This window comes from Crinia signifera, chromosome 3, assembly GCF_055691185.1.
Source record: "Crinia signifera chromosome 3, ASM5569118v1, whole genome shotgun sequence".
Taxonomy (NCBI): domain Eukaryota; kingdom Metazoa; phylum Chordata; class Amphibia; order Anura; family Myobatrachidae; genus Crinia; species Crinia signifera.
Window position 1 is genome coordinate 173901623 of NC_139219.1, and position 23239 is coordinate 173924861.

Below are 23239 nucleotides of genomic sequence, written 5' to 3' on the forward strand. Positions count from 1 at the left end.
AATTACAAACTGGGGTAGACATCATCCTCCCACTTAGAAGGGATCACTTACAGTATTATATTTTACAGTCACCAAGTTAACCCAGAATAAAGGATATACTGTATGACCAACTACCCAAAATAATAAGTAAAATGATTTCCAAAGCAGACCTAATCCAACCCCCCCCCCCCCTACCCTGTATAACGTACCTACCAAGTTAGGCATACCTAGATCCCCTAAACCCACTAACCCCTACCCCACTAACTATACTATATCTTAAACTATACTAACCTAGTTAGTCCCTCCATCCTCGATAAAGAAGGCAGTAAACTAATGTTCCTTAGCTAGACTAATATGTTCCCCATCTAACCATCAGGATAGAAACATCTACATCATAGCTAATCTATACCAATCTAATTACCCCTTCTAAACCCCCCACCCACCCAATTGATGGATAATAGCAATGTGGACTGACTGGGGCAGTGGATTTGTTTTATAGAATATGGCAAATCTAACCCTCACATAGCAAGCAGGAAAAAAGTAAAATTTTGCCCTGTTGAACAAAAACACAAAATGCAAACATAAGAGCAGGATAATAAGAATAAGCACCGTGTTATTACCCTTAAAAACCAGAGTTGCCTCTATTTAATGTTGATTGTGCATTATTGAACTTTGATTTGGAACCTCTGCGTAGGTCCTTCAATGTGTCTTTCACCTATGTTTCCATGGCATCTCATTAATAAAATGTATGCTTAAAAGAATAATCACATAAGTAGGAAATGTGTTTCAGACCGGACAGGTTCTGGGTAACAGCAGAGCCAAACAATAAACCCTCCCCTAATCTGGCCAATATTCAGCATCATTCGGGGGATCCTTATTGGCACAAAAACATCCAGGCCCCGGGGGATAGTACCCGCCCTCTGAACATAGAACTTGTGACGGAATCACTTTGCGTCCAGCTACAGTATATGGTATGCATGCAGAGCAGGACTGGAAGAGAAAGATGGATCTCCCTCAGTCTTTCCTGCACATTGTGTAAAGGCAGAGGATAAAGTTTGAGCAATAATGGATGCATTAGGAAACATCTGGAGCCACCTTTGTGATGAGGCATTTATTAACTGAAGAAGTTTATAAACGGAGATGGCCATGATGCTGGAGATGTGGAAAGACCAACTCACGTGGAATCCCAGAGTAGCAGTGGCCCAGTATAAGATTTGACAATAGTGAGAAGGTGATGGCTAGCACGTCACCTGACTCCCTTCTTCTTCAGTCAGATATAGCAATGTCTATGACAAGCAGTCAAATTCAACTGTGGTTCTAGCAATATGGACTGCTGTACAGGGACAGTGAATTTGCGATTGTTATCTGACTTAAGTGATAATTAAATAAAAGTTGATAACACATCACATAAAGGGTGTTTGATAACTTATCTAGGGAAGAAAGGGGTGCACTCAAGTCTTTGCAGTCCAACAACATGCTCATGATTCGCATGGCAGACAAAGGATGGACAGTGGTGCCTCAGGATGCCAGTGCCTCCAATGCTGAGATCAGTTCAAATTTGAGTAATAATAACACAAAAATGCCTTGTCCCATCAGTCCCTTTGATCCCTGTCTGCCGGGATGCCGTTGACCGAAAACCGGAAGTCACACCTGCCCGGAAGTTGTCACTAGGAAGTACAGTATTAACTCCAAATGGAATGCAAGTTGCCTGTAGTCAAGGCAACCCTTCCTTAGCAGTTTATACAGTTTACCACGGTGTCCAGTCTGACAAAATTTGAAGCAATAAAAACATATTAAATAAACTTATAAAAACAGTAATCGGGTGAAAAAGAGAATGCATGAGTTGCATACATATGAGTGCAACATTCAAGGTCGGAGATAAGTTATTTTGACGTGCAAGTTTAGACAATGGGATGATTATCACAACACTATATGTGAAACCAACTGATAAGAGTACAATCTTGAAAGCAAACAGCTTCCACCCCATTGCACTTAAGAAAGCACAAAAATTGCAGATGATACGAGCGACAAGGGTAGTGAGTGAACCATCTAAGTTACCAGACGTCCTTGACAACTTAATCTTGAAGTTCAATATGGGAGGGTACAACAAACGACTGATGATTGATCAAAAGAATTAAGTAATAGGGATGAATAGAAAATCCTTACTGAAGCCCGAGCTTCAGCTAACAAGAACCGAATGAATGAGGTCCTACCTATGGAAACCAAACTTAACACCAGTAGCGTTGTGCTACCAAGAGCCACCAGGGCCTTATGGCCCACAGTCAAGACCGACAAGAGTCTACCTAGTCTTAATAAGAAGAGACCTATGCTCTGCTTCACGAGGCGACGAAACATCAAAGACATCATTGTCCACAGTGACATTACAGGATTCTCAGATAGCAGTAAACCTAACCCCAGCTTCCGAACAGGAGCACCAGGCTGTTATAGATGGCTAAAGCACAATGTGCCAACATATGCTTACAGGCACCTCTTCTTATAAACACCCAGTGGACAAAAGGATGTTTCCCATTAGGCCCACCCTCACGTGTAAATCATCCTATATTGTGAATGTACTGTAATACAATGTCCCTGCAACATGATATATGTGGGGAAAACCATTAGATTCATAAGGGACCACATGGCTTTGTACAGATCATCCATAAAAGCTGCACTGGAAGCCAAGGACAAGGAGCAGCCCATTGCAAAGCATTTCGCCATCCAATGGCTCAAGATGAAGGACCTCAAGCATATAGCCATCGATCATGTACCAGCATCAATTTGCAGAGGGGACAGAGGAGGCAAATTATTAAGCCTCAAAACTAGTTAGATATATCGATTGAATGCGACTAAACAACATGGTCTGAATGACCGCTTACCCTTAGTATTCCTTTAAGGACTCATGACTAGAACGTTCGGCCACTTTCCACAACATGGAACAGACTTTAGCCAGCACAAGAGATCTGGCCAATAAGCTAACTGACATTTCCAGTTAATTCCCTTACTCATCGATATCTGGCATATTATGTCTCCCTCCTCTTTGGACGAGGTTGAGAGCAGCTTGTGTTAAGCACGATCCATGAATCAACTAATCAGCATGCACCAGGATGAATGTCTTAACAGACTTCCCCGGTTATATAAGCCTTAGATAGCAACCTAACTTTTCATAATTTTTCATAATTTATATTACGTCATCTTTATGTTTTCTGCCTTTATCTAAAAAAAATGCAGCACATACCCACATATAAAGGTAGTTCTATGTAGGTCCAGAGCTGGTAAAGTAAGTGGATAAAATAATACATTTCACGCACAACTCATGCACTCATATACCTGTATGTATATAAAAAAAAATATTTTATCATGCATTCTCTTATTCACCAGATCACTGTTTTTATAAGTTTATTTAACATGTTTTTGTTTGCTTCTATTTTTTGCACAACAGAGAATGTATGTCACTATATTTTCACAGCGCAGTGCCTTCATCCCTTATCTGAATCTCCAAGTTCCCTGAGTCTGGACTGGATGTCGCGATAAACTGTATAATCTGCTATGGAAGGGTTGCCTTGACTACAGACAGCTTGCGTTCCATTTGGAACCAATACAGCCCTTCCTTGTGACAACTTCTGGCCGGGCGTGACTTCCGGTTTCCGATCAACAGCGTCCCTGGGGATCAGAACCAATGGGACGGATGGGACAAGGAGCACCCATGTTACTTTATCATGTCTCACCTTCACCTTGACAAAGGGGCGTGCTAGCCCCGAAATGTCGGTCACTTGCATTTTTATATCTTGCCTTAACATAAACTTATTACTCAGTCCTCTGAGTGCCGCTACATGGTTCTTCCCTTGTACAGTCTATCTATCTATCTATCTATCTATCTATCTATCTATTAACCCCTTCCCGACATTTGACGTACATTTACGTCATGGTCGGGAAGTACTTCCCGACACATGGCGTAAATGTACGTCATGAGTTCTAACTGTCACCGCGTCTATAGACGCGGTGACAGTTTGGAGATGTCTGCTGTCCCTGACAGCAGACATCCCCCCTCGCCGCCCAGGGGGGGCAGGGGTGCCCCCCCCGGTCGGCGATCGCTGCGATTGGGTGTTCAAAAGTGAACAGCCAATTGCAGCGTTTTCTGTGTTACCGGCGGCTAAGCCGCTCGGTAACACAGAGATCGGTGGTGATCGGTGCTGTTAAGTACAGCACCGATCACCACCGAACGGCAGCCCGCCCTCCCACTCGGCAGCCTCCCTCCCACCCAGCCAGCAGCCATGCTACCTGCGGAGAGAGCCAGTGCTGAAGACCTGCGGGGTGACCCGGCACCTCTGACCTGCTGGGAGACTCAGCGCTGACCTGTAGGGTACCACTACTGCTGCAGGTACAAAACGCTGCTCATCAGTAGGAAAATTACTACAGGCATACAGGTAATTATTTGTGATGTTGCACAGGTGTGTGTCCACCATATTGGTTGAGGCATTTGCCTCTATAGAAAGCCAGAAAGCCAGTTGTGCAGTCCAGGATGAAGGTGCTATACACCGAAACGGTATTGTTGGGTATTTGAATTGTGTCCCTGATTACAATGATGGATGTGTGACTATTATACTAAATGCTTCCCTCTCTCTCCCCCCCTCTCTCTCCCTCCCCCTCCCCTTACAGTAATAACTTAGACAAGACCGTACATTTACGTCATGGTCGGGAAGTACTTCCCGACACATGGCGTAAATGTACGTCATGAGTTCTAACTGTCACCGCGTCTATAGACGCGGTGACAGTTTGGAGATGTCTGCTGTCCCTGACAGCAGACATCCCCCCTCGCCGCCCAGGGGGGGCAGGGGTGCTCCCCCCGGTCGGCGATCGCTGCGATTGGCTGTTCAAAAGTGAACAGCCAATTGCAGCGTTTTCTGTGTTACCGACGGCTAAGCCGCTCGGTAACACAGAGATCGGGGGTGATCGGTGCTGTTAAGTACAGCACCGATCACCACCGAACGGCAGCCCGCCCTCCCACCCGGCAGCCTCCCTCCCACCCAGCCAGCAGCCGTGCTACCTGCGGAGAGAGCCAGTGCTGAAGACCTGCGGGGTGACCCGGCACCTCTGACCTGCTGGGAGACTCAGCGCTGACCTGTAGGGTACCACTACTGCTGCAGGTACAAAACGCTGCTCATCAGTAGGAAAATTACTACAGGCATACAGGTAATTATTTGTGATGTTGCACAGGTGTGTGTCCACCATATTGGTTGAGGCATTTGCCTCTATAGAAAGCCAGAAAGCCAGTTGTGCAGTCCAGGATGAAGGTGCTATACACCGAAACGGTATTGTTGGCTATTTGAATCGTGTCCCTGATTACAATGATGGATGTGTGACTATTATACTAAATGCTTCCCTCTCTCTCCCCCCCTCTCTCTCCCTCCCCCTCCCCTTACAGTAATAACTTAGACAAGACCGTACATTTACGTCATGGTCGGGAAGTACTTCCCGACACATGGCGTAAATGTACGTCATGAGTTCTAACTGTCACCGCGTCTATAGACGCGGTGACAGTTTGGAGATGTCTGCTGTCCCTGTCAGCAGACATCCCCCCTCGCCGCCCAGGGGGGGCAGGGGTGCCCCCCCCGGTCGGCGATCGCTGCGATTGGCTGTTCAAAAGTGAACAGCCAATTGCAGCGTTTTCTGTGTTACCGGCGGCTAAGCCGCTCGGTAACACAGAGATCGGGGGTGATCGGTGCTGTTAAGTACAGCACCGATCACCACCGAACGGCAGCCCGCCCTCCCACCCGGCAGCCTCCCTCCCACCCAGCCAGCAGCCGTGCTACCTGCGGAGAGAGCCAGTGCTGAAGACCTGCGGGGTGACCCGGCACCTCTGACCTGCTGGGAGACTCAGCGCTGACCTGTAGGGTGCCACTACTGCTGCAGGTACAAAACGCTGCTCATCAGTAGGAAAATTACTACAGGCATACAGGTAATTATTTGTGATGTTGCACAGGTGTGTGTCCACCATATTGGTTGAGGCATTTGCCTCTATAGAAAGCCAGAAAGCCAGTTGTGCAGTCCAGGATGAAGGTGCTATACACCGAAACGGTATTGTTGGCTATTTGAATTGTGTCCCTGATTACAATGATGGATGTGTGACTATTAAACTAAATGCTTCCCTCTCTCTCCCCCCCTCTCTCTCCCTCCCCCTCCCCTTACAGTAATAACTTAGACAAGACCGTACATTTACGTCATGGTCGGGAAGTACTTCCCGACACATGGCGTAAATGTACGTCATGAGTTCTAACTGTCACCGCGTCTATAGACGCGGTGACAGTTTGGAGATGTCTGCTGTCCCTGACAGCAGACATCCCCCCTCGCCGCCCAGGGGGGGCAGGGGTGCCCCCCCCGGTCGGCGATCGCTGCGATTGGCTGTTCAAAAGTGAACAGCCAATTGCAGCGTTTTCTGTGTTACCGGCGGCTAAGCCGCTCGGTAACACAGAGATCGGGGGTGATCGGTGCTGTTAAGTACAGCACCGATCACCACCGAACGGCAGCCCGCCCTCCCACCCGGCAGCCTCCCTCCCACCCAGCCAGCAGCCGTGCTACCTGCGGAGAGAGCCAGTGCTGAAGACCTGCGGGGTGACCCGGCACCTCTGACCTGCTGGGAGACTCAGCGCTGACCTGTAGGGTGCCACTACTGCTGCAGGTACAAAACGCTGCTCATCAGTAGGAAAATTACTACAGGCATACAGGTAATTATTTGTGATGTTGCACAGGTGTGTGTCCACCATATTGGTTGAGGCATTTGCCTCTATAGAAAGCCAGAAAGCCAGTTGTGCAGTCCAGGATGAAGGTGCTATACACCGAAACGGTATTGTTGGCTATTTGAATTGTGTCCCTGATTACAATGATGGATGTGTGACTATTATACTAAATGCTTCCCTCTCTCTCCCCCCCTCTCTCTCCCTCCCCCTCCCCTTACAGTAATAACTTAGACAAGACCGTACATTTACGTCATGGTCGGGAAGTACTTCCCGACACATGGCGTAAATGTACGTCATGAGTTCTAACTGTCACCGCGTCTATAGACGCGGTGACAGTTTGGAGATGTCTGCTGTCCCTGACAGCAGACATCCCCCCTCGCCGCCCAGGGGGGGCAGGGGTGCCCCCCCCGGTCGGCGATCGCTGCGATTGGCTGTTCAAAAGTGAACAGCCAATTGCAGCGTTTTCTGTGTTACCGGCGGCTAAGCCGCTCGGTAACACAGAGATCGGTGGTGATCGGTGCTGTTAAGTACAGCACCGATCACCACCGAACGGCAGCCCGCCCTCCCACCCGGCAGCCTCCCTCCCACCCAGCCAGCAGCCGTGCTACCTGCGGAGAGAGCCAGTGCTGAAGACCTGCGGGGTGACCCGGCACCTCTGACCTGCTGGGAGACTCAGCGCTGACCTGTAGGGTACCACTACTGCTGCAGGTACAAAACGCTGCTCATCAGTAGGAAAATTACTACAGGCATACAGGTAATTATTTGTGATGTTGCACAGGTGTGTGTCCACCATATTGGTTGAGGCATTTGCCTCTATAGAAAGCCAGAAAGCCAGTTGTGCAGTCCAGGATGAAGGTGCTATACACCGAAACGGTATTGTTGGCTATTTGAATTGTGTCCCTGATTACAATGATGGATGTGTGACTATTATACTAAATGCTTCCCTCTCTCTCCCCCCCTCTCTCTCCCTCCCCCTCCCCTTACAGTAATAACTTAGACAAGACCGTACATTTACGTCATGGTCGGGAAGTACTTCCCGACACATGGCGTAAATGTACGTCATGAGTTCTAACTGTCACCGCGTCTATAGACGCGGTGACAGTTTGGAGATGTCTGCTGTCCCTGACAGCAGACATCCCCCCTCGCCGCCCAGGGGGGGCAGGGGTGCCCCCCCCGGTCGGCGATCGCTGCGATTGGCTGTTCAAAAGTGAACAGCCAATTGCAGCGTTTTCTGTGTTTCCGGCGGCTAAGCCGCTCGGTAACACAGAGATCGGTGGTGATCGGTGCTGTTAAGTACAGCACCGATCACCACCGAACGGCAGCCCGCCCTCCCACCCACCCGGCAGCCCGCCCTCCCACCCACCCGGCAGCCCGCCCTCCCACCCGGCAGCCTCCCTCCCACCCAGCCAGCAGCCGCAGCGCCAGCCCCCCTCCCACCCCCCGCCAGCCGCAGCGCCAGCCCCCCTCCCAAAGCTGGTGAGCAAAATGGGGTCACATGTGGGGGGGCTCTACTGTATTGGTGCTTCGGGGGTCTTGTTAATGCGACATAGCACCCACCATTCATTCCACCACCAAATATCACTCCTTCCCTTCTGAGTCCTGCCATGCACCCAAATGGTATTTTTTGGTCACATATGAGGCATTGCCATACTCAGGAGAAATTGGGGCACACATTTTGGGGTGCTTTGTCTCCTTCATTCCTTGCGAAAATGAAAAATTTTGAGCCAGAACTGCATTTTTGTGTAAAAAATTACATTTTTTTACACAAAAATGCAGATCTGGCTCAAAATTTTTCATTTTCGCAAGGAATGAAGGAGACAAAGCACCCCAAAATCTGTGCCCCAATTTCTTCCGAGTATGGCAATGCCTCACATGTGACCAAAAAATACCAGTTGGGTGCATGGCAGGACTCAGAAGGGAAGGAGTGATATTTGGATTTTGCAGCACAGATTCTGGTTGAATGACCCCTGAAGCACCCATACAGTGGAACCCCCCCACAAGTGACCCCATTTTGCAAACTACACCCTTCAGGGAATTCATCAGGGGGTATAGTGTACATTTCAAACCCCCAGGGGTTTCACCAATTTTGATACAACTGAGCTGTGAAAATGAAAAATTAAATTTTTTCATTTTCACAGCCCAGTTGTATCAAAATTGGTGAAACCCCTGGGGGTTTGAAATGTACACTATACCCCTAAATGAATTCCCTGGAGGGTGTAGTTTGCAAAATGGGGTCACTTGTGGGGGGGTTCCTAAATTTTAGCATCTTATGGTGCCTAGAAACCTACATGGTGCCTAAAAAATAATCTCATAAAAAGGAGGCTCCAAAATCAAGTAGGTGCTCCTTCTATTATGAAGCCTGTGGTTTGGTCAACGTGCACACTAGGGCCACATATAGGATATTTATGAAAACAAAAGAATTGGGGGAATCAATTTTTAGTCACATTTCTCTAGTAAAATCTACTGTGTTCCTTAGAAAAATGTATTAGAATTGCAAATCTGCAAAAAAATGAAATTTTGAAATTTCACCTACACTTTGTTTTAATTCCTGTGAAACACCTAAAGGGTTAACAAACTTCCAAAATGCTGTTTTGAATACTGTGAGGGGTGCAGTTTTTGAAATGGCATCATTTATGGGGGGGTCTCACATACAAGTCCCTCAAAGTCACATCAGAACTGAACTGGTCCCTAAAAAAATCAGTGTTTGAAATTTTCTTGAAAATTTGAAAATTTGCTATTCATATTGTAAGCCTCCTAGTGTCCAAAAAAATTAAAAGGAAGTTGAAATAATGATGGAAACATAAAGTAGACATATGGTCTATGTTAGTTATTAACTATTTTGAGTGGTATGATTATTTGTCTCACAAGCAGAAAATTTAACATTTTGCAAATTGCTAAATTTTCCATTTTTTTACGACATTTTGGTATTTTTCACAAAAAAACACAGACTGTATCGACCCAAATTTACCACTAATTTGAAGTACAATGTGTCACGAGAAAACAATCTCAAAATCACTGGGATAAGTAAAAGCAAAAAAAAGTTATACCCACTTAAGTGATACATGTCAGATTTGAAAGAAATGGCTCTGTCAGGAACGCAAAAACTGGCTGCGTCAGGAAGGGGTTAAAACACAGTTACAAATTTTCTGTTGGCTCATAGTGCTTTTTGCCTTTTTATGTTATGACACAGTTTTTTTATGTCATGTATCTTTTTAAAAGTGGAACATTTCAAAGTTGGTGTACGTTTTTTATACAGTATTTAGCATTTTTCATTACATTTTAACATAGCTTTTAACAATTTCTGACTATTAACTGTGTATTTTAATTTTCACTTCTCATTATTATAAATGACTAAACTTCTTATTTATCTGTCTATCATGTTCCCAAATTTTTAGTACTACTGTAATTCCTAATGAACTCTGATGATCAGCTATGACTAGATTTCACTAAGTGTCTGAGAAAATAATGATATCTCTTAAATATTTTACAGTTTTTTTCCTATAGTATGGTTGTATGACACACTTCAAGGCTCCTCTAAGACAGATTTTATCCTTGAGTGCCAGTCAGATGGGATACTTTATGCAAATTGCAACTTTTATAGATCTCATTACTGAATTAGGCCCATAGTAATCAGCCCTTTATGCACCTGTTCTGAAGCTTTTCGTTCTTCATCATTGAGGAATATGCAGTGGCATAATGTTAAAAAGCAGGACTGATTATGAATTGACAAAGTGTTGTAATTAAATGCAATGCAATATAAGACATATGTCTGATTTTATTTTAAAATAAAAAAATCTTAGATCTAATGATACACTACAGGCCATGCTAAGGTTACAAATGGTTCCATAGTTTTCTTCAAGTATGAAATATTGTCTGTCAAATACAGTAGTCATTAAAACTGCATTGGCCAGTAAAAAAATAGATACCTGTTTAACTAAAGCAATTACTTATCTCCATATTAATGTTTCAAGTGCAAACACCACATTTTTATTTATTGATGCATATTTCAGCAAAATAATTTTTAAGCACTTTTGTACAGATCATATACTTTAATTTAAATTAGTTCCTGTCTTATTTGAGCTTTTCAACTACACAACTACAGAGTGTACAGTAGTATTCCCTACTACACAGCTATGCTCAGTGAAAATGATAATAATTGAAATTACAGTATCATCATGCGTAAGCAGTTTGAGAACTGCTAACTACTTGTATTTTCAAATTAGTAAAGGTAAAGCAGTGACATCACCAGCGACACTAATCATGACAACAAGAATGTGCAGAGATTGTGGGAAGGAATTAATTCAATTTCACCTATACTAGACTACACTTTTAGGGGGTTATTCTGATTTGTTCAGTCCCCCTTGCGAACAGGGCACCAAACGCATTTCTGCACATGTGCAGATGCAGGGTTGGAGTGGGCACCTTGATCTACTTGTTTGGCGTCCAGCTCACACCTAGCAGTGCGGGCGGGGGGCATGGAGTGGAGGCGGCGTGGGGTACAGCTCATGGGAACACCCAGCAATTCATGGGTATTCCAGGGAAAACACTGGGCATTCCCAGGGCAATCCAGCAAGGCTGCGGGTGCATCAGGGTTGTCAGCTACCCACCAGTGAGGCGAGGGGGGCGGTCGGCTGTGCGGGCGGCGTGTGGCATCTGGGGACTTGCAAGGCTGTGACCGGACCAACTGTACCCATTGAATACCCTCTGCATACCCAGCCCATCTGGATCTTCATTATCATCTTGTCACCCACGCTTTCTCAGCCTGTTACCACCAATACCTATCATCGGTCAATATCCCAACCAAGACATCTCCTATACAGCGAGCGCAGGAATTGAGGTTGGCCACTTACATCACTTGCCATTCAAGTTTACCAACCTTGAGGACACCTGCATTTTTCAACCGCTAAATTGGGACCTCTAGCGAAGTAGGAAATACCTGGCTATATACAACCTTAGCCCCCGTCATCATCGGGTCATTGCCCATTGTGGCCCCACCATCGCAACCAATTGAGGACACCCCGTAATCATATTTGGGAATAGACCATCTGAGACATCGTGTGGTAACTATTAGCCCAGTGGAACACTTCATTTTTCTCAATTATTGTTATACCTCCTCATCCAATGGAACTGGTCATACTTTTTGATTCTTCAATTCAGTCTCCGGTCCAGTTATAACAACACATTTGTTTTTATCCATCTGATCCCTTCAATTTAATTTATTTATTATTTTTTATTTTTCATTATTTAATATATTTCATATTGTGCAATTGTACCTATTGATTTTAATTGTTATTAAACATTGTATACCCTTTTCATCAAACCAGCGCCACTTCATTTTCTTTTTTGCTTGGTCTATTGGGGCTGACAACCCCTTTCTAAGTGGCAGCTCTTAACGAGGCACCCTTGATAGCGCCTGTCTGTGCACCCTAGGGGACACACCATTCTTTCTCTGTGAATTTCACAGCCTTGCGAGTCAACAAGTCAACAAGAATAAGGGCCTTAGTGCATGAATCGATACAGCAGTTGGTATGCCTGTTACCATTCAGCATACATCCCAGCATGACCCATTCCAGGAGGGGAAATTAATGCTTCATTCCTGGATGTATCTACTCATTTATGATTGTTATCAGCTGTACTGAAACACCTTTCTTTTAAATTAACTAATGCAACACAGGTGAGAGCACTCATAACTTAAGCTGGAAGTTCAGCAACAAAGAATAATACTATTTATCAAACAGCTATGACCATACTTGCCTACTCTCCCAAAATGGCTGGGAGGCTCCCAAAAATCAAGTGTTGCATAAAAAGTTGGCACGTCTCCCGTCCAGCTGTCAAACCCCCTCAGCTCCCAGCAGAGTACATATCTCCCATAGTGGGGGTGCTGATGATAAATCTGAATAATGTAGTGTGGGTGGGGACATAATGATACAATCTCATGTCCTCCCTCCACCTCAATAAGTCAACATATTTCCCCATCACACCCCCAGTGTTGCAACATGCTCCCTGTGCTGTGCCACACTGTGCTGGTCTGGCTGTGCTCACCCAGCTGCCTCCTCCCAATGGAGGTAGGCAGAGTGTCAGCAAGTATGACTCTAACCCATCAATGTATGGATGCTACAAGTCCTCTGATGGTGTCCCGTGGTCTCTTGCATTCTCACCCCAAACTCTGGGAAAATGGGACGCTATTCTTAGACTAATGCACAAACATGTTTATATGTATGTGAGCCTATTTTTAACTATTGATCACAAAATAATGATTGATTCTTTGCCTTATTAGCTCACCGCTTTCTCATTGTTCTGCCAGCTCAGATATGTCAGGTTTGAATTTAGAAAATGTTTAGAACTAGTAAATAGTATATGAATTGGTTTGATATTGCCACTCATACATACCTCCCAATATGACCCATTCCAGGAGGGACAAAGTGCAATGTTCCAGGACTTCTATATGACATTATGATTGCTGTCACATGTATTGAACTGGTTATTTTTTAAGAAAGGTGATGGCGATCATAATCTAAATCATTTCGTCCCTCCTGTAATGGGTATTGTTGGGAGAAATGCATTCAATACAGTCATCATAAAACAGGTCCAAATGAAAAGATTGAAACTGTGAAAACAATGCAATAACAGTCAGCACATATTTGCATAATTGTGAGCAGATGTAGATCCAGATGCAGTTGCAAACACTCTATTAGATATGTTTTCATTTTGCCTGTATGTTAAAAAAGCAATTTCAATATTTATGTTTATTTCATAAATACCCTAACAGCTGAAGTACAGATGTGTCCTCTAAAATCTAGCATTCATACGCCATGTAACATGCCCTGCTGCTCCTGCACTGCCATGCCACAGCTTGGTGTTCTTAGTCACCTCATGCTATATTAAGTTGCACCATAACATACTGAGGTCCTGGAAAAAGTTTGCAGATGTAATACCACTTTCTTTTCATTGGATCAAATACCAATAAACTTTATGTTCAGCGATATTATTTCAGGTTCATATTTTTTAAATTCAAAAAAATATTCCTCACCTTCAACCAACCTTTATTTATATGCTGTAGCTGTCACTTGATTAACATGACATGCACAACAGATATGACAGCATCTATGGCTGGATTGTATGGCCTAGTGGTTACGACAACACTTTACATAGCTGTCACCCAGGATTTGAGTCCCACTAAGGAGCAAAAATAATACATAATACTGTTTTTTGTAATTTTTGTTTTGCAAACTGGCACACATATGTTTCAGATGTATTAAATGAAGACAGACACTGCATGCTTGTTTCAAGGAGCTTTGTGGTACAAAAACAGTTGTATCCAGGAAACAACCCCCCCCCCCCAACTCCCATGGCAACACTAGGTGTGGCCAAATACATAAGATTAACATTACGCAAACAACATAAATTATACCACTTTCAGACCGCACTCCGAACACGGCTTATTGCCGTGTTCGTGGGGCCTAAACACGGGTCACGGTGCGGTCTGAAAAGGCCACCACGGGTCGAGCAACACGGGTGTTCAACCCTGGTAATGACCAGGGTTGAACACGGCTATGACCCGTGTCAAGTGCAGTGTGAACGGGTGCCTGGGTCGAGCGACCCGTGTCCCGTTCACAGTAAGGAGGAGGCAGCACTGTCAGCTCCAAGTACTGCCTCCTCCCGAGCCCCCGATGACGTGCCGCCGCCCAGCACCGCCCCATGTGACGTCACCGACTCGGCAATATGCCGTGTCGGTGTCTGAACTTTCAGACCGCATTGCCGTGTTGCTCTGGGGATGGGACCCGTGTCCTAATCCCGTGTGCGACACGGCATTTGCGGTCTGAAAGTAGTATAACTTGGAAATTTGGAAAAATTGGGATATAGACAAAATGGCGCAATGAAAATACTTGGAGATCTACGAGATCTACGTTCGGGTTCCTCCCTTTCCAAGACGGATTTTTTCTCAAGCGGGATGTTGGTTATCAGACCATGATGAGTCGTGAAACATAAGAATAAATAAACAAAAAATTACAATACAATTTTTGTGTGAGTGTCTCTTAATATAAACCCCCTAACGGGTGGTATATTCGGTGTGCAAGATGAATTTGATTCCACGAGGCGTACCGAAACATAAATAACTTAACATAATAAAGGAAGACACAGAAACTGTGTTTGAGGTTAAACATATGGTAATTTATTAAATTATATTATTAACTAATGCTGAAGTAAACTAACAACTCTCTGTGTCACCTACTGTAAGTGCAAGCAAGCAGGATCATGCTATTCCATAACTAAAATTATATAAAATGGAGGAGAGGTGGGGTCACTTTACTTGCGTCTCATGTGCTATACTCTTAAATTGAGGCCTCCAAACATTTAAAAATATATCCATATCCATAAGATCTCATATGTGCGTGGTCTCTAAAATTCCACTCCCCCATATCCATATAGTTCCTCTCTCAGTAACCACTGGCCCTGTTACCATGCTAACTTCCCACACAAGGTTTATACTAAAACTGCCACCTGCCTCCAGAACTAACCTATAAATAAACCTTAAAACTTCCTAGAAACTAAATAAGCAAACTAACTCACAATAACAACTAGTCAAATAAACATCTGCTCCGTAAACAACCATAGAAACCAAGTAGAGTCCATAAATACAATATAATGACAATGGTATCCTTACACGTAAGACAGTATCACACCGAATAACCCCTAAAACTCCAAACAGACATACAAAGGGAACTTGTGAGTTATAGGCCATTGGATAAAAACTGTTGATTTTTTTTTGCTATAATTGTTATATTTTTAATTGGAATTCTTTTTTTTAACTGTAGAGCAATAACTTGTCTGATTGCCACACATTGCTATAGCTGCACTCATCTTTTCTGCTTCACAGTCGCTCATGCCTGTTTGGTGCACCCATAACACAGAATTTCTATGCCTCATAATGCATTTCTATGAGTCCTGGGAGCAAATTGGATGCACGCGCATGGCGACAGGATCATGCCAATCACTGGGTATGTTTCACATGACGATTGGCATGACAACGATGAGCATGGCTACATCTGTGTGTACTGTGACTGCAGTTTCTCCAAGACAGCTCCACTCCATGTCATAAATCTACTCCCCTCCACTGTGTGGTGACTGCAGAGGCGAACAAAGAGGAGACTGCTGACAGCCACTGCTGTTTGTGCTAGGAGTTGCAGAGAGATCACCTGGGACACATTGATAATGACATCACTGGCACAGCACCCCAGCAAGTTCCTGGGCAGCCAGACAGAAGGAAGATTCAGGTGTGTGGCTATGGCATGGTTAGCATATGCAAATGAGCCACCACTAGTTTCACAGTTCACTTGCCAGCACCCCAACCTGTTACACAGTTTTACAGGTGCAGCAGCATCCAGCAGCAACATCACCCAGCAGCAAGGTAGCAGAGTGATTAGAGCGCATCTGCAGCCTGGTGCCTCCCTGCTTTGCGGACATTGTTGAGCGGGTTGAGTTAACCATGCAAATTTGAGACTTATGAAGTACATAGGAATCTAAGTGGATTTATCCACTTAGTTAAAGCGGTGTTCTAGATCCTCTAACAGAAGAGATCTTACCATACACTTTACTTCCTTTCCCTCACTTAAACACCAAATGTAATGGAGATTACATATTTGTTTTTCAGGCATACATTTGAAGAGCATAACTACATATTTAGGTTCCATGTACCATTGTAGAAGATGCAAATTCAATAGTAATAATTTTCTAACTGGATGGGGCCATAACATTCCTAGAAGCTGACCCCAGGATTACGAGCCTGATTATGAACCACACATTACCACAGATCTCCTACTACAGAACTGCTAGAAATTGGTAAAATGCAATTGTCCAAATTAAGAACATCATGTTTTGACTGCAGGTAGTAAAGAGATTTCAAATGTCCCATATAAAAAAGCTTTCACCAAGTATCCCAAGTCTTTGGACTCTTAATAAGATAGCAATAGTAGCAGTCCAGTACTATAAGACGGGCACGTGGATCAAATGTCCAACGAACTGTCAGAATGACTACTACTGTTTTTACAGTGTCAAATTATTCCATGTCAATTTATAATTAATTGACACTGAAATTGGTTAGCATAAGCAACACATTATCATGATCTATTCATAATATTGTACATTTAAATTCCGGTCCAATGATTTGGCTGTAATTTCATCCAATATAATGTTTGGACGGGTATTTATAATAATGTATAAAACTGACAAAAGCAAAATAAAATATCCCTGTTTGTATGTAGAATGCAAAGAGGGGGCTATGTGGTGTACGCTTCTAATGCTCCGTACACACGGCACGATTCTGACTAGCTTTCAATTTGATTTTACGGTACTTATGAGTTATCCGGGCGCCCGATTTTTTGATTGTATGCCTTAAGTTAAGGCATACAATCAGATGCGATGCGATGCGATATCGCATCGCATCGCATCGCATGCGACCATCGGATGCGATGACCCGATTTTTCCATAGGAATCAATGTTAAAATTGACAGAGTCCATTTTAACATGGAATTCAATGGGAAAAAGGGGTCCTCTTCATACCCCTACTATCCAAGTGGGCATGGAGTTGGATATAAACCTGTGGCGAGCGTAGCGAGCCACCGAGCCCGAAGCGTGGCGAGCGAAGCGCGCCCCGCGAGGGGACGGTATTCTATGTCCCCTCGCGGGGCTCGCTACGCTTGCCACGCTTCGGGCTCGGTGGCTCGCTACGCTCGCCACAGGTTTATATCCAACTCCATGCCCACTTGGATAGTAGGGGTATGAAAATGACCCCTTTTTCCCATTGAATTCCATGTTAAAATGGACTCAGTCCATTTTAACATTGATTCCTATGGAAAAATCGGGTCATCGCATCGCATCGCATCGCATCCGATGGTCGCATGCGATGCGATGCGATGTGCCCGATCCGACCCGATTTAGAAATCGGGCGCCCGGATAACTCATAAGTACCGATTTTACTTATATAGTCAAATCGACATTGAACGGATTTCAACTGCATTCAATGCCGAATTGATTACGGTGCGCACTGTGAAGGCAAGACTATGTAGTACAGATGTACTATATAGTCCAAATCGAATGCGTTTAGCTTACCGTGTGATTCAATCCAGATTTGGTCCCGATCGAATTGGGATCAAATTGCAAGGCAATTGCACAGTGTGTACACCCCTTAAGGGCCCCTGACAGTCACATGAATCTGGAACAGATGATCAAATCTGACTCCTTCGCTTACCACTTTGTGATCTAATGGTCAATCAAGGTACAATATATCCAATCCGGAAGCAATAGTGATTAGGGGTAGATGTGTGAAGCAGTGATAAGGGAGAAGTGATAAAGTGCCTGGTACTTTATCACCGGCCAATCAGCTCCTGACTGTTAAGTTACAGGCTGGGTTTAAAAAGGGACAGGTAGGAGCTGATTGGCCGGTGATAAAGTACCAGGCACTTTATCACTTCTCCTCCCTTATCACCGCTTCATAAATCTACCCCTAAGTTATTTACATTGGTCACAGTGCTCTTTGGATCTGAGGAAAAATGGCTTCTGCTGCTTGGACTCAGAAATAGAGAGAAAACAGGTTAAGTAAATTAACCTTACTATTATGTTATATAGTCAAGACTTTATTTAGCAGCAGGATAATTAAAAAGCCTGGAGTTCAAATGATTTGCCATTAGCACATATTTTACTGATAGAGCCCTATTGCTACATACTGGATATTATTGTCAGTCTTTTTATTTATATCTGTTTGTGTCAGTATGTTATGGAAAAAGCATCACTCTGCTTTTCTTCCCTGCCCTCAGAAATAAGTCTAAGCAGCTTTGTTTATTTATTGTACCTCATTGGATGAGATAGAGTACTGTAGCAACAGTGCATAAAAAGTAAAATTAAATACATATTTTACTAAAGGTATTTGCCCATCGAGTATTCTGAATCCTTTCCCAGCTTTGTCATTTTCTTCATTGTTATTACCAATGTTTTCAGCATTTCCTAGGGGAAGAGATTCAAAGCAACAATAGTAAACAAAATTGCTAAAAAGAGGAGATAAAATATATTTAACAAATTTCAAATATAAATCTTAAAGGTTTTTTAGTCCTGGGGATTTAGAATCTGGAAAATAATAAAAAGATTTACTAACTGAAATATCTGAAGATATGTCAGACCAAGGGGGTTATTCTAGTTCATTCTTTCTGACAAAATCCTTCTTAGAAGGACAAAACCATGTGCACTGCGGGTGGGGCAGATGTAACTTGTGAAGAGAGAATTAGATTTGGGTGGGGTTTTTCTTCAAAGTGAGATCTATATTGCAGTGTAAAATCATGCAGTCAGTATTTTCCCTGCACAGAAACAAAAAAACTCAACCAAATCGAATTCTCTCTGCACATATTACATCTGCCACCCTGCAGTGCACATGGTTTTGTCCATCTAAGAAGGATTTTGTCAGAAAGAATGAACTAGAATAAACCCCCAAGTTCTGCGACAGTTGGTTACCTAAAAATTATTTAGTCATATCTGGAGGACATATCTGGATTTGAAAGATGTTGTATTTGTTAGAAGAAATGAGATACACTTTATTCATGAATTCATTTGAATTAAAAACGTTTGTATACTTTCTTAGTTTATGCATTCAATGAAGCAACCAATCAGATTCATGCTGTCATTTCTCTGTTGCATCCTAGAAAATGATTGGTTGCTATGGGCATCTCACCATCCAAAGCTTCCTTCTCCCACACACACAATGGCAAAGGCACTTCTGGAGAGGTGCAGAGGAGCGATGTGCAATCAGGTAAAATACTGTCCCCCTCTCCTCCGCTCCATGCATGCAGCAGTACAAGGCCTGACCGGCCATTGGACATTGTGCAGCTAGCCGTAGTGATGCCTGTTTGACTGGCAGGTGCACCTTGCCTTCTAAATTATCATTGGGGCAGTGCTAGCAGTGATTCTCATGTTCCCTCCCCCAACTCCTCCCATCCAAAAGTGCTGGCCATGGAAAGGAGTAAGAGGGGCCACCTGTAGAAAGAACCCAGATCTTCCCAGAAAGGAGATATCAATGTGCCGAATTGTGCCAAAAAAGAAGGTTGTTATGCTAAGGGAATATACACTTCCTTCCCACCATGGCCCCATACCTGTGTCCCTCCTCTCCTGCTCCCCCTCCTCATGTCCCCATTCCTGTGTTCCTCCTTTCCCTCTCCCCAGGTTTTGTGTCCCTCCTCTCCCCCTCCGCATGTTTCCAGATCCTGTGTCCCTCCCTTCCTCTCTCCTCCTGTCCCCATTCCTGTGTTACTCCTCTCCCACCCCCCATGTGCCCAGCTCATGTGTTCACCCTACCGTTTCTCCACTCATGTGCCTTTGTCCTGTGTCTCCCCCTCTCCTAGGTATTATTTCCCTCCTTCCCCTCTCTACCCTCCTATGTGCAAAGGTCTTGTGTTACTCCTCATGTCCTGTGTCACCCCTATGTCTGCAGGTCCTGTGTCTCCCCCCCCCTTAATGTCCCAAGGTTGTGTGTCCCTACTTACCCTTCTGTCTCCATGTTGTCCCTCCCCCACATGTTTTGCTACAGCTTGAATGGGCTCCTCCATTCCCGCATGAGGCAGTAAGCTGACATCTTACCTAGGGTGATGGGGAATCCTTGCACCGGCCCTGGACTTAAATGTGTTAGTATAACATAAGCTCACATATGTATAAAGCATATGCATACAGTATGCTATACAGCTATGTCCTAGTTTTTCAAATCCATATAGTGAAAAACATAAAGTCGATTTTAGCTACTTGAATAGATCTTCTCATCAAGTGAACAATAACCCGAAAATGATATAGAAATGTAAATGGGATGGAATGTGGCAAACACCATTTATTAATTTATTATTTATTTAATTTAATTGACAGTTTCTTATATAGCACAGCATATCCCTTTGAACTTTACACTTAGAAACAAGAGTGATAAAACAAACTGGGTAGTAACAGACCGACATAGAGGTAGGAGGGCCCTGCTCACAAGCTTATCATCTATATGGATAATAGGAGGGATACATAAGGAAAATTAATCTATCACATGACAGTCCCACTGGCTGATCTCTAAGTCAGTGATAGAAGGCTGACAGATCCTAAGAGTCATCAACAGGAAGCGCAGCGCCCAGCTTCTTCAAGCCCCAGGCAAGAGGGGTCAGGCATCATTAAATAGCAAGCTTCTCACATTGCATGCAGAAAGTTTATGCAACGAGGTTGCAGGCGGATGGTGCCCCCCAAAACATATTAGCCTGGGAGGGTGAGTGGGTGTACACATTTGTAGACAGTGCACATCAGCGCTTGACGGGCTGCAATGACAGACAGTGATGCAGGAACAAGCATTGGCAGTGACTGACCAGTGCAGACTGATGGTGACTGATAGTGGTTAGATCTGTCTCCGCCGGCTAGACAGTAAAAGAAGGATGACTTTTAGAGACAGTCTTAATTTTTTTAGTATGAAAAATGTGGCATCCCCCTCCAGTGTCTGGAGCCCATAGGCAGCTGTGTAAAGCTGCATACTGGTGGCGCCAGCCACGGGTGTGGCAAATGTAACATGTGCAGTGAGAATTAGATGTGGGTGAGCTATTTTGTTTTTATACAGGGTAAATTCTGGCTGCTTTATTTTTATACTGCAGTTTAGATTTCAGTTTGAACACACTAAGCCTAAATGTATCTCTCTCTGCACATGTTACATCTGCCCCACCTCCAGTGTAGCATGTTTGGCCACTATAGAAAGATTTTGCTTTTAAGTACAATAACACAGCTTTTATACCACTTTCACATCGCTGACACGTTTTAAAAACCGGTATTTTAAAACGGTAATTAAAACGGGTCAGAGCCTTAACATTGCCGCAGATTACCGTTTTAAATACCGGTTAAGTCTCATTCAACATAGCAGTGAAACCGTTTCAACCCGAACACGTTTCGTGTCAACATTGCCTGTCATTTTAAAGGGGACAGCCTATCACTGCTCTGTAGCTTGTGTTGTTTGCCTGAAATACCGTTTCAGACACATTGTACACATTCACATTGCTTAAAAAACGGCAAGGTACCGTGTAGGACTCTGCTTTTTACACGGTTCGAAATACCAGTTAACTTTAAACAGTAAATCGGCTCTGGTGCATTCACAGTGCAGGCTTAAACGTTTTAAAATGACAAAAAATCGGCAATTTACCGTTTTAAAAGTGCGATGTGAAAGGGGTATTAGTAAGCTACTGTAGATGCAATAGTAGATGAAAAACATCTACCATTTCCGAGAATAACTTCATAGAGTCTGACTGACCACCCCTAGACAAAGAATACAAATGATTTGTTATTCTTGAAAAATTGTATATTTTGACAGCATTTGATTATGAGTTGCCAGCATTGCTGTATCGATAATGGGTGCATAGTGCACATGGACCTTCAGCTCAAGCTAGAACCACACCACACACACCCTGCAGCCATTTTCTTTTTAAAATGAAATCTTCAGAGTTATAGGGGTGTGGGCTGGGCTCCACACCCTAATTTTAAATATTAGAAGTGCTACTTTGCTGAGACTTGTAGTGTCACACTGACAAAAGAACATGAAAGTGCTTTCTCTATGCACTAAGAATACTGATAATGTAAACAATTATATTAAACTCCACATTTTAACATGGAGTAAAATTAAGGTTCTTATTGTTTTGGGCAAAAATGGGGAAATTTACTAAGAATACAAATACAAAAAATCATATTCGTATTCTTAATACGAATGAATATGACTGGTGTAGTCGTATTTTCATTCTATTCCGGAGGATAATTTACTAATCAGTAATATTTGACTGATTCGTATTATCCGATGGTGTATTGTTTCGTATTTTTTCTGATACGATTTCGTATTTTAAATACAAATTCGCATTTTTAAATACAAATTCGTATTTTTAAATACAAATCCGTATTGGTTTTAGCCTGCATGGATCATCCGTGCAGGCTGCAGTGTAAAAAAAATAAATGTAAAAATAAATAAATAATAAAAAAAAACGGCATGGGGGCACCCACAAGCATGACCTGCTCCAGGCTCAAAGAGCCGGACATGGTTCCCAAAATACAGCATTTTCTTGATAACCTTTTTTTTTTACACAAAATCCCACATGTCCTCAAATTCGCACATTTTCAGGACTAAAAAATCGCACAATTTCATCACATTTCATTAAATATGCAAATTAGAGGGAATAAAATGCAATTTAAAAAAGTGTGATGTGGTGCAATTTCGGAAAATGCTATTTTTTTCACATTCCATTAAATCTCGGCCCATGTATCTCATAGCCCATAATACATAGACTGCAGCAATTGAAATGACGCACAAGAAGGGCAAAGGACTCGCGATACAACAGTCGCGGCTAGAGCACTAGTGACGTGCGATAAGGGCGGAAGTAAGCCCCGGAATACCAGAAGTGACGAGGAGAAAAGGGCGGAAGCCCGGGCAAACAGATGACACGGCGTGGGGATAAAAGGCCACCCTCCGGACACCACACAATACTCTGCGATTT

General features: G+C 43.7%; 1 long non-coding RNA gene across 1 annotated transcript in view; it reads left to right on the forward strand.

Annotated features, from left to right (window-relative positions):
• LOC146062615 (uncharacterized) overlaps positions 1–23239 on the forward strand; it is a 151045-nt gene that overhangs the window by 116942 nt on the left and 10864 nt on the right. The window contains exon 2 of the long non-coding RNA XR_014471421.1: positions 19403–19509. This is a non-coding gene — a long non-coding RNA (uncharacterized LOC146062615). The remainder of the gene's footprint in view (positions 1–19402; positions 19510–23239) is intronic.